The 12,034-nt window shown below is 45.2% G+C and overlaps 1 long non-coding RNA gene across 2 annotated transcripts in view; it reads right to left on the bottom strand.

Moving 5' to 3' along the window:
• Window positions 1-8,086, bottom strand: part of LOC133098818 (uncharacterized) — a 110,008-nt gene extending 101,922 nt beyond the window's left edge. For both annotated transcript variants that reach the window (XR_009702253.1, XR_009702249.1), the window contains exon 1: window positions 8,011-8,086. This is a non-coding gene — a long non-coding RNA (uncharacterized LOC133098818). The remainder of the gene's footprint in view (window positions 1-8,010) is intronic.
• Between the last annotated feature and the right edge of the window lie 3,948 nt (window positions 8,087-12,034).

Below are 12,034 nucleotides of genomic sequence, written 5' to 3'. Positions count from 1 at the left end.
GAATTTAAAGGAACTATTATAAATATGTTCAAAGATATAAAAGAAAATGTGCACATAATGAATGAACAAATAGAGAACCTAAGCAAAAAAATAAAAACTATAAAAAGAACCAAATGGAAATCCTAGAATTGAAAAAATATGTATATGAAATTAAAACTGCACTTACTGGACAGATTGAGATGGTAGAAGAAAGTCAGAACTAGAAATTATTCAGTTTGAAAAACACAAAGGAAAAAAAAATGGAAGAGTCCCAGAGACCTATAGGACAATATCAAGCAATCTAACATACATATAACTTGAACCCCAAAATCATCAAGAAGAGAGAAGAAGCCCTCCAAAATGTCAAGAAATAGTGGCCAAACATTCTCTTAACTTGGTGAAAGATATAAATTTACAAATTCAAGAAGCCCAGCAAAACCCAAGCAGAAGAAATGAAAAACACACCTATGTATATCACAGTTAAACTGCTGAAAATCAAAGATAAAGAGAAGACTATTTAAAGCAGCCAGAGAAAAACAGCTCATTACTACAATGATACCTTTACTATCCAACTTCTCATCTGAAACAATGAAGGCCATAAGACAGTGATGCAACATCTTTAAAGCATTTAAAGAATAAAAAACTTTCAACTCGAAATTCTACCTCCAGTGAAAATATCCTTCAACAATGAAAGTAGGGACTTCCCTGGTGGCACAGTGGTTAAGAATCTGCCTGCCAATGCAGGGGACACAGGTTTGAGCCCCCGTCCAGGAAGATCCCACAAGCCACGAAGCAACTAAGCCCGTGCACCACAACTACTGAGCCTGCACTCTAGAGCCCGTGAGCCACAACTACTGAGCCAGCATGCCACAACTACTGAAGCCCACGCGCCTAGAGCCCATGCTCCACAACAAGAGAAGCCACTGCAATAAGAAACCTGCGCACTGCAATGAAGAGTAGCCCCCGCTCACCACAACTGGAAAAGGCCTGCATGCAGCAACAAACACCTAATGCAGCCAAAAATTAATTAATTAATTTTAAAAAAACAATGAAAGCAAAATAAAGATGTTTTCAGATAAATGACAACTAAAAGATTTCATCACCAACAGAAGTACACTATAAGAAATGCTAAAAGAAGAAATTCAGGCTGAAAAGAAATGATACCAGATGGAAATTCAGATCTTCAGGGAGAAATAAAGATGACCAGAAGTAGTAAAAATGTAGATAAATATAAAAGACAATCTTTCTTCTCTTAATATATTTAAATACATATGACCATATAAATCAAATTATAATATTGTGGTATTTTTAGCATACTTATATTAATACATATGACAACCATAGCATAAACTGGAGTCAACAAACTTTTTCTGTAAGGGCCTAGATGGGAAATATTTTAGACTCTGTAAGCTACTGACATATGGTCTCTGTTGCAACTACTCAACTCTGCCATCATAACATAAAACCATCCACAGACAATACAAAAATAAATGGGTATAGTTGTGTTGCAATAAAACAAAAGCAGGTAGGGGCAAGATTTGGCCCAAATGTCACGGTTTGTTGACCTCTGGCATAAAGAATTGGGGGTAAGTGAAACTGCATGGTTGCAAAATTTTTATATTTTGCATTAAATGAACCAAAACTCTAAGTAGACTCTAAAACTTTAAGGATGTATACTGTAATCACTAGAGCAACCATTCAAAACAAAAATGCAAAGAATAACTAAAAAATATAGAAAATAAAATGGAATTCTAAAAAAACCTAATTGACTTAAGAGAAAACAATGAGGAAGGAACAAAGAAACAACAAAAACAAAAACAAAAAGAACTCAGTAGAACCAATAGAAAACAAATAGTAAAATGGTAGACCCAAATCCAAATCTACCAATGATTTACAGTAAATGTAAATGGACCAAACATTCCAATTAAAAAGCAGAGATTATCAGACTCAGTACAAAAGTAAGACCCAACTACATGCTTTCAAGAGACACACTTGTGCCAATTATCAATATTTTGCCTCTCAGCCCCAAATTCATCTTTCTTTTCAGGCTCTGTAAAAATGGAGTTAGGAATCTAAATATTTTCCCTTTGTCACCTGCCACAATATTAAGCTTTGTCAGTGGTGACCACTGGAGATACACTGCAGGAAGAAAATATTTTCTTTGCTGGCTTCAGAGTGCTCTCTCACCAGACACCTACAACACTGTCAGCTTCTCTAGTGCCCAACTCCTAAGTGCACAATGGTCAGCAGCACCCAGCATCCAGCAGATTCTCCAGAACCCCTTGGGCAGTCTCATAACAGAAACCACCTCTGTGTGAACAACTTTCCTCAGCATCCTAGAGGGCAAGTTTCTGGCAAGTTCCAGAGGGTGGATTTCCAGCAAGATTTGTTGATGTGGCACCACATTGACTTATCTGCCATACTGCGAGCTATGGCCCAACCCTCTCCAACAAGGTGGAGCTTTGCATCAGCTTTGGCAAGAGGGAGGTGGAGGGAGAGACCCTTCCTTGGGCACCCTATCTCAGCCTTAGAAATAGGGGTGCTACTTATATCTGTTCTTCTTATATTCTTGAGATTTTTTTTTTTGCTTTTTACTAATCAATCCCTCATTATTCCAATCCCCTCTTTTACTTAATAATTCTGTATATTAAACTTTTCCGGTTCAAAGTACTGTAGTTTCTGTCCCCCAGTTGACCTTTCACTAATATGACACTTTAAATACAGAGATATATAGGTTAAAAAAAAGATGTTTAAAAAAAAAACCTGCAAACAGTAAGCATAAAAAATCTGGATTAGCTATATAACTATTATATAAAGTAGTCTTCAAGATGGAGTATTACCAGAGAAATAGTGAGGCATTTCACAATTATAAGAGATCTAATTAATTAGGAAGACATAAATATGTGCCTAATAACAAAGTTCAAGATACATAAAGAAAAAGTTGGCAGAATTAAAGGGAAAAACTAACACAATCATTATTGAATACGTTAATACCTTTCTCTCGGCAATTGATAGAAGGCAACAAACAAAAACAGTAAAAACAGAAATTCTCAACAATACTATCAACCACCTTGACTTAATTGACATTTTAGAACATTATATCCAACAACTACAGAATATAGGTTCTTTTCAAACACACTTATTACAGTCACTGAATCAGACCGTATATGGACCATAAAACAAGTCTCATTACATTTCAAAAGATTAGAATCCTTCAGAGTATGATCTCTGACCAAAACGAAATTGAAGTAGAAATACATGTGAATATATTTCAACTTTTTTTGAATTACTCAAGGCTTACTATTCTAATATTAATAATTTACCAGGTCCTAAATGTAAGGCCAGACACTATAAAACTCTTAGAGGAAAACATAGGCAGAACACTCTATGACATAAATCACAGCAAGATCCTTTTTGACCCACCTCCTAGAGAAATGGAAATAAAAACAAAAATAAACAAATGGGACCTAATGAAACTTAAAAGCTTTTGCACAGCAAAGGAAACCATAAACAAGATGAAAAGACAACCCAAGAATGGGAGAAAATATTTGCAAACGAAGCAACTGACAAAGGATTAATCTCCAAAATATACAAGCAGCTCATGCAGCTCAATAGCAAAAAACAAACAACCTAATCCAAAAATGGGCAGAAGACCTAAATAGACATTTCTCCAAAGAAGACATACAGATTGCCAACAAACAGATGAAAAGATGCTCAACATCACTAATCATTAGAGAAATGCAAATCAAAACCACAATGAGATTATCACCTTACACCAGTCAGAATGGCCATCATCAAAAATCTACAAACAATAAATGCTGGAGAGGGTGTGGAGAAAAGGGAACCCTCCTGCACTGTTGGTGGGAATGAAAATTGATACAGCCACTATGGAGAACAGTATGGAGATTACTTAAAAAACTAATAATAAAACTACCATATGACACAGCAATCCCACTAGTGGGCATATACCTTGAGAAAACCATAATTCAAAAAGAGTCATGTAACACAATGTTCATTGCAGCACTATTTACAATAGCCAGGACATGGAAGCAACCTAAGTGTCCATCGACAGATGAACGGATAAAGAAGATGTGGTACCTATATACAATGGAAAATTACTCAGCCATAAAAAGGAACAAAATTGAGTTATTTGTAGTGAGGTGGATGGGCCTAGAGTCTGTCATACAGAGTGAAGTAAGTCAGAAAGAGAAAAACAAATATCGTATGCTAACGCATACATGTGGAATCTAGAAAAATGGTACTGATGGACCTAGTGTCAGGGCAGGAATAAAGACACAGACGTAGAGAATGGACTTGAGGACACAGGGGGGTTAGGGGAGGCTAGGACATAGTGAAAGAGTAGCACTGACATATATACACTACCAAATGCAAAATAGATAGCTAGTGGGAAGCTGCTGCAAAGCACAGGGAGATCAGCTTGGTGCTTCGTGACCACCTAGAGGGATGGGATAGGGAGGGTGGGAGGGAGGCTCAAGAGGGAGGGGATATGGGGATATATGTATACATATAGCTGATGCACTTTGTTGTACAGCAGAAACTAACACAACATTGTAAAGCAATTATACTCCAATAGATGTATAAAAAATAATAATAACAATAATTTACCAGGTCCATCAGAACCTAATCAAGGCATGTCAAGACATTCCCCCTGTGCTAATTTGCCTCAAATTGCTGTATTTGGGAACCATATATCAGCTTTTGGTAGATTTGCTATCTCCATCCCTCAGCATCAGTTTCCTTTTATCTTGCTCTCCTTTTATCTCAAGAAACAATACTTTAAACTCCTATGTCCATTTGTAAAATGGAGATAAACAGTATGTATTTTCCTATTTAATTTGTAAGGATTAAAACTAAATAGTTTGAAGATATTATTATTGTTTTTAAAAGTTTACTATATTAGTATCTGTCATTCAATTGCTCAATAAATATTAGATAATCTCACACACACACACACACACACACACACACACACACACACCCCAAATTTATCTCCAGACCAGATCTCTCTTATGAGTCAAATGAAGGACTTCCCTGGTAGTCCAGTGGTTAAGAATCCACCTTCCAATGCAGGGGACGCGGGTTTGATCCCTGGTCAGGGAACTAAGATCCCACATGCCGCAGGGTAACTAAGCCTGTGTGCTCTAAAGCCTGCGCGCCACAACGAGAGAGAAGACCGTCTGCCGCAAGGAAGAGATCCCACGTGCCGCAACTAAGACCCGACGCAGCCAAATAAATAGAGTCAAATGACACCTGATACTCTACTTGGAAACCTCATAGGCATTGTAGTAGACTGACTGCAAAAAATGTCCCATTTCTTCATCCCTCCCTATAACTATGCCCTTTGCAATGTGACTTTGTAGCTCTTCCCACAAAGAGGTGGAGTGTACTTAGAGTGACCAGCCATCCCAATTCACCCAGGACTGAGGGTGTTCCTGGGACACAGAACTTAAAGTGCTAAAGCCAGGAAAGTCATGGGCAAACCAAGATGAGTTGGTCATCTTAAGTCTACTTCCCCTTTTGACTCTGGACTGGCTTTATGACTTGCTTTGGCCAACAGAATGCCATGGAAGTGACAGTGTGCAAAGTCTAAGTTGACTCTGGTCCCAGCCAGTGGAAGAAGGGCAGGGAAGAGTCTCAACGCTGTCTTAAATGGCCCATCCTAGGAGTGGTACTTGTGACTCCCACTCTGTTCCACTCATAGCCTAGAATTGAATCACATCATTAACCTAAGTGCAAGGGTTGGTTGGAAATGGCGGTCTAGCTGTATTCCCCAAAAGATCAGATTTTGGGAGACAGCACTTGTTCTATTCCACAATTTTCCATTACTAGTCCAAATGATGAAGTTTTATTCTGATTAAACACTAAACTGAGGCACAGAGAAGCTAAGTAATTTTCCCAAGGTCACACAGCTTGCAAATGGCCAAGCTAGGGATTGAACCCAGAGCCTATACTTTTAACCACTCCAATATATTTCTAATACTATTTGATTCTCTGACAAATTACTTTGTAATTTTTTAACAATAACAACGTTTCCTTTTATCTAAAAAAGGATGCAAGAAGCTGGACATAGCTATAGTCAGTTCCCTATGAATAACTTGCAGGGCTCCTCTTCATCCCCCTCTACGGTTTCAGAGAGGTGTAGAAGCAGCCCGGGCATGCCACACAGGGAAACTACCTAAGGCTCAGCACAGAGGGACTCTGCCCAGGGGACTAAATGAGGATAGTGCAATGCTACATGAGTTAGGTAGTAAGTAGCCTGAGAGCCTTTCCTAAATTCAGTGCTGCAGGCAGCCCTGCACTCCCCACATGCCAGCTCCTGACCTCTTCTTAAGGCACATGGGCCCTGCACTGTGACTGGGAGGCCTACGCCCATATCCCCAGCCCGCTCTGGTCCGCTGGAGTTAGCAGGCCTCCTCTGCTCTCAGCCTGCCACCTGGAGAAAGCATCCTTACGCACTGGAGAAGAAAATGGAGCAACACCCTCGCCTTGGCCTTTTAGAACCTGCAGAGCCTAGGCCAGAGAATGCCCAGTTCTCCGGATAAGCAGGGCAGCAGACAAGAAAACACGTGGTGATATGTTCCCACGCAATAATCCCAGGAGGAAGGTATTGGGTTTTTTGTTTGTTTGCTTGATTTTGTTTTTGATTTAAGTATAGTTGACTTACAATATTAATTTCAGGTGTACAACATAATGATTCAGTATTTTTATAGCTTATACTCCATATAGTTATCATAAAATATTGGCTATATTCCCAGTGCTGTACATTACATCATTGTCAACATTTATTTTACACATAGTAGTAGTTTGTACCTCTTAATCCTCTTCACCTACTTTGCCCCTCCCTCCAGGAAGGTATTATTATTACCCGCATTCTACAGATGCAAAAACAACGAAGCACAGAAAAATTAAGTCCTTTTCCCAAGGTCACACAGTAAGAGCAGCGATTCAACCCAGAAAAGTCTGGCTCCCGAGCCTAGGAGTCAGCACATCCATAGGAGGTGGCACAGCTCTTTAGTGTGTGACGAGGAAGGGGCGGGGGTGGAGAGAAAGGAATCCGTGTACCCAAAACGGTACTGAGTTTCAAACGGTTCCTTCCAAGTTCTTTTCCCGTTTGGTACTGTGGGGCGGGTTTCTTCAACCACTGAATAGACAATAAAGTGAAATGGACCTGACTAGAGTCTAAGACCTGTAAGGCACAAGGCGAAATTGGCTCTGAAAGTTCCAGAAGTATGCTATAACTGACAACCCAGCACCATGAGCCTCAGGGGGTGACCATCGAGTTTGGGCGTCCGCACAGGGGTTCACCTCCGCCCCTCTTATGGGAGGAGTTACCCTTCAACCTGACAGGCAGCAGTCAACCGTGGCTGGGCACGCAGAGGGCAGGAGGTTCCAGAAGGAACGCAGCTCTTCCCGCCCGCCCCGCAGGCACCTGAGCTCGCCCCGACGCAAACGTTCCCAGCGGCGTCCGCCCATGCGGTGCCTAGGGCAAAGGGGCGGAGACTGTTTTTTTTCAGGTTCAAGAATAAACCTTGTTGAGAGCCATTTGTTTGCACACCTCTTATCACCCCACGTGGGTGCAGCTGAAAGTGCAAAGTGAAGGTCCCAGTGTTCGGAGCTGGGGGGGCGGGAGCGGGGGCGTAACTTACTCCATCGGCGTTCCTAGCCCGCCTGATCGGACACTGAGCTCTGAAGCTTTTAGCCGCGGAGAGAGAACGCGTCCCTCTCGCTCACTGAAGCTTGTCCGCCTTGCCGAGTCTGCGGCCTCGGGAGCCCCAGCTGGACACTGAGGGCCCCGCGCAGCGCCTCAGAACCCGGGGGACCCTTCGCCCCAGTCTGGGCGCCCTGGCGGGTCAGGAAACCCCGCTTTCGCTCTCTTTGCTTCAACCACTGAAGAGGCAGTAAAGCGAAATGGGCCTGGATCTGGGTCAGGAAGACCTGGAAGGTAGTCAGGGAAATTGGTCTGAAAGTTCTAGAAGCATGTTAAACTGACCACCCAGCGCCATGACTCACCCGCGGAAGGTTCGGGGCTGTGAACGCTGAGCGTCGGCTCACTCTCGCCAAGCCCTTTTGGGTTTACTCACTCGAGCAGTGAGCGGAGGTGCGGCAACTCGGCGGGGACAAAACACTTGCGCGGAGCTGCGGTTCGCTGGCGGAACGGGAGGGGGCGCCCGCCTTCCCCGCACCGAACACTGACCCTCGAGTCTGTTCCGGGATCATCCCGGGTCGCGAGTAGTGCCCGCGCAGGCTAGTCTCCCGGAGAAGCCTCTCCTTCCAGTCCGCTCCTGGGGCCGCAGGGCCCCTTCCTAAGCGGTCCCGCTGCCTCGGAGCCCCTGGCCCGGGAGAGGTGGGTGTGCCGCGGCGATCTCCCGTGACCCCCAGGCCTGAAACCGGACCCCGGCAGCAGCGGCCTTGCCTCTGTGGCCCGGACCTGCGTTCGAGTCCTGACGCTGCTGCGTGTCCTGAAGCAAAAAAAAAAAAAAAAATCAGTCTCTGTAAGCCTTGGTTTCCGCGATGTGGATAATTGTGAACCCACCACATAGGATGGTTCCCAGGGATCAATGCTTGTCAGAACTCCTGGACTTCAGGAAACGCTCAAGAAATAAAAGCTGGCCGTTAGTACTGTATTAGTTGTCGCAATATATCTGCTTTTTCCACGAGACTGTAAGGTACTGGAGAACAGGAACTCCCAGCACCTGGCACAGTACGTGGCATGGTAAGCGAGACTAGCTGGCTGGGACCCTCGACGGCAGAGTGCAGAGTGGGAACAGGGGGCAGTCCAGCAGCAGCGCGTGTGACCCCGAGTGACGTAGGCGAGTGAGAATGAGCCTGTCCCGGCTGCTCACAAACGGCACTTCGGCGCCCACCCCGCGCCCCCTGCCGGCAGGGGTCATCCTCTCCCCCCATCCCCCATCCCGGCACCCCTCGGCGTCCGCTTTCTGTGTAATGGAGGACGCCCAGTGGTCGGGCAGAGGCTGTGCGCAGAGCCAGGGGAAGCCCTAAACGCCTGACCCAAGCCAGCGGTGGGGAAGAGGCCTGAAAGCAAGGCGCAGCAGACCTGTTCTCCAGAACCGCTCGCTGTCTGCCAGAGGTCGGCAGCTGTTCGACCAAGGCTTACGGTAAGTACCCTGTGGTTTACACTATGGCAACAGAGAAAGGAGGGGTACCTAACTCAAAGGAAGTCGTTTCTGCCCTAGAGCCTCACTGTTCATGTGTACAATGGGAACTATGATTCCGTCCTTCCTGCAAGGCTTGTCACGAGGCTCCCAAGGGAGGAGACAGATAAAGGGCCGTCGCGACAACCTGGTGGGCATGGGATCTAAAACAGGAAGCTCTCAGCGACGGTGTTGGAACATAGAAGACCAGAGCAGAGACACTGAGCCCCCTTCCTTCCCACATCCTTCTCTAGAAAACTGAAAGCAGAAAAGGGGAAGGAGGGTGCCCTGAGGTGGAGGAGGAATTTTGGCTGCAAGGAGGCATGTCTATTACCCCAAACTCGGTCTGAGCCCCCCCTAAACTCCTCTCAAATCACTATGGAGAGGCATCCCCCTACTCTGAACTGTGGACAAGAGTGTCAATTCTCTACAGTACTGTCTCCCTGACTTTAGACCAAAGTGAGGAAATCGTTTGGATATTGTGATCTGATAATTTAGGCAAACCCAGATTTGTGCCCAGATTATCAGAATTAACATCTCAGGTCTTTACTTGATTCTCCAAATGCAATTGTAAATTTTGCCTCTCTCTCCCTCTCTCTCTTTGCTCATTGCCTCCGGTCTTTTCTCCCACATACACACAAGTCCCTTGTTTTGCAGTTAAAGGGGAACTGGGGTCATATTTCCTTCCAGGAAGATGCTATTTTCCAGATCTAGCTGACCTGGACTTCAGGCCATTCATGCAGGTTCTCACAGTTAATAAAATTAAACACATTTGCCACCATGAACAAGTCTGGAGTACATGCTTGGGGTGGGAACAAAGGAGCAGAGAGAAGGCAAGGCTATGGAAATTAGATCTTTTATATTTCGTTTTCAATAGGAAAACAAGTTTTTACCTTAGGTCAAAACAGCTAACCACTGTGGTGACAGAAAGATTTGTAACTTGGTGTCAAGACACCAAAAAGCAATCTTGATTACATATCAAGAGGTTAAGTTTGAGACTGGGGCCCACAAAGCAGCAGGCTGAGCGCAATGCGCTGACAAGGCAATGCGGCCTCTCCTCTGGTGAGACCCACCTCCCAAAGCTTTCTAAACCAGCTCACCCTTCTCCATCTAGGGGCCTTCTGTAACCAAAAGGACGGCTGGAAACTAAATCCAGGCAGATTTGAAGGCGGATTACCTTCCTCACTATTCCGCAGAGAGTGAGCTATGTGGATGCTGGAGTTTTAATTACACACTTGCTTTTTCTGAGGAAGAAAACCAAAGATATTTTTCAAAGTATTAACTTGTTTTCCATTAGGCAGTTGTTGTAACAAGTTCTTTCAGCGACGTGTTATGTCTTTAGAACGGGGTGCTTCAGATGGCACGCACTAGCACAATGTTGTGGCTTTTAATTACTATTTTGTTCTTTTGGGGGGTTTCAGAGGCTGGCGCCTCGGCATGATTAGACCGTCTACTGGGCCCACCGCAATCACGAACACCTCCACCAGGTGGCGCCACAAGGCAGGAACTGCGGACTCCGGTAAAGGAGAGTGTCCCTCAACTCCGGACCACGGTTTCCAACCACCAGGAAACAGAGATATAGAGGAAGTCGCCACTTCAGATTTAAAAGAAGAAGAAATTGCAGTGATAGGGCCAAACATTGTCCTAAAATGAAAAATCTGTAAAATAGGGTTAAGTGCATGAGATAAAACTTTTTTGTCTCTGTAAATTTAGCAAGATTCGTAGTATCGAGACAACACTGTCACCAAAGTATCATCCCATTTCCTTTTTCGTAAAAACATGGAATTTAAAGTTAGAACGAACTTTGAAGGCCATCTGGTCAGTCCAACCTAGAGAGGAAATCCCCGGGATCGTTTTTCGGTTGTCAATTAGCCATCAAATACACGTAATTACTCAGTCTCGGTGTGTCAGAAAAGTACAAGGGAAAATGCTTTCAAATATATCATTAGCAATACTACCTTTGTATTTATATAGCTTTTCTCTCAAGGAACAAGGAAAATAGTTTAAATATTATCGAATTAATTGTCCTAATATTCCTGTGGGTTGGTTAGGAATCAGGTATTATTATTATACGTGGTTTATGGATAATTTAAATCAATGGACTATGTCAAGTGCCGAGTGGCTGACAACAGTAAATGCCAGACCCTTCGAGGAAAAGCGGAGCTAGAACTGGCCGGGCTCTCGGCACCACTTTATTTTGATTAATGTTTGAAAGCTGACCTCGGACGTGAAAGTACGAATCACTGGAACTGGTCGACACTTGTACACAGAATGGGTTGGGAGACCCCATTTCTTCTTCTTCGGAGGCGAAATGACAGTCTCCGTCTTCACGCCTTCTGTTCTCCTGCCATCGGTCACCCTGATTCCCCGCCCCCCGCCTCCAGCCCCTCGCCTCGCAGTTCACATTCAGCAGCAGCGTGTCTGCACCCACGACCACAGCAGCCGCAGCGCCAGCCCTGTGATTCCCACCCGCACCCCCCAGCCCCCCCAGCCCCCCCGCCCCGCGCCCCGCACCCCGCACCCCGCGCCCGGCGTTCCTGAGCTCCAGAAGCCTTGTGGCTCGGCGCTTCTGATTGGCCGTTGCTAGGTGACGTCGCCTGAGCTCACGTGACGAGTGTTAAATGCCCACCCTGCGGGAGCCCGGCCCACAGACAATCGTAAAGCCGCTCGGGGCTGCTCACCTGCTCCCACCTCCTCCCGGAGCCCTGGCCAGGCCCCGCCACCCCTGCCCCCTCCACTGCCCGCCCCGAGCCCGAGCCCGCGCTGGGCAAGGAGCCGAGCGGCCCGAGAGGCGGAGAGAGGATGCGGCCGGAGGCAGCTGTCCCGAGCAGTGCACGGTGATCGCCTCCCCCGGAGGAGGAGTTGCCTAGACCATTGCCGCA

Source organism: Eubalaena glacialis, chromosome 1 (genome assembly GCF_028564815.1).
Source record: "Eubalaena glacialis isolate mEubGla1 chromosome 1, mEubGla1.1.hap2.+ XY, whole genome shotgun sequence".
Lineage (NCBI taxonomy): Eukaryota > Metazoa > Chordata > Mammalia > Artiodactyla > Balaenidae > Eubalaena > Eubalaena glacialis.
Note: the sequence above shows the minus strand (reverse complement) of the source record. Positions and strands in the feature narration are given on the sequence as shown.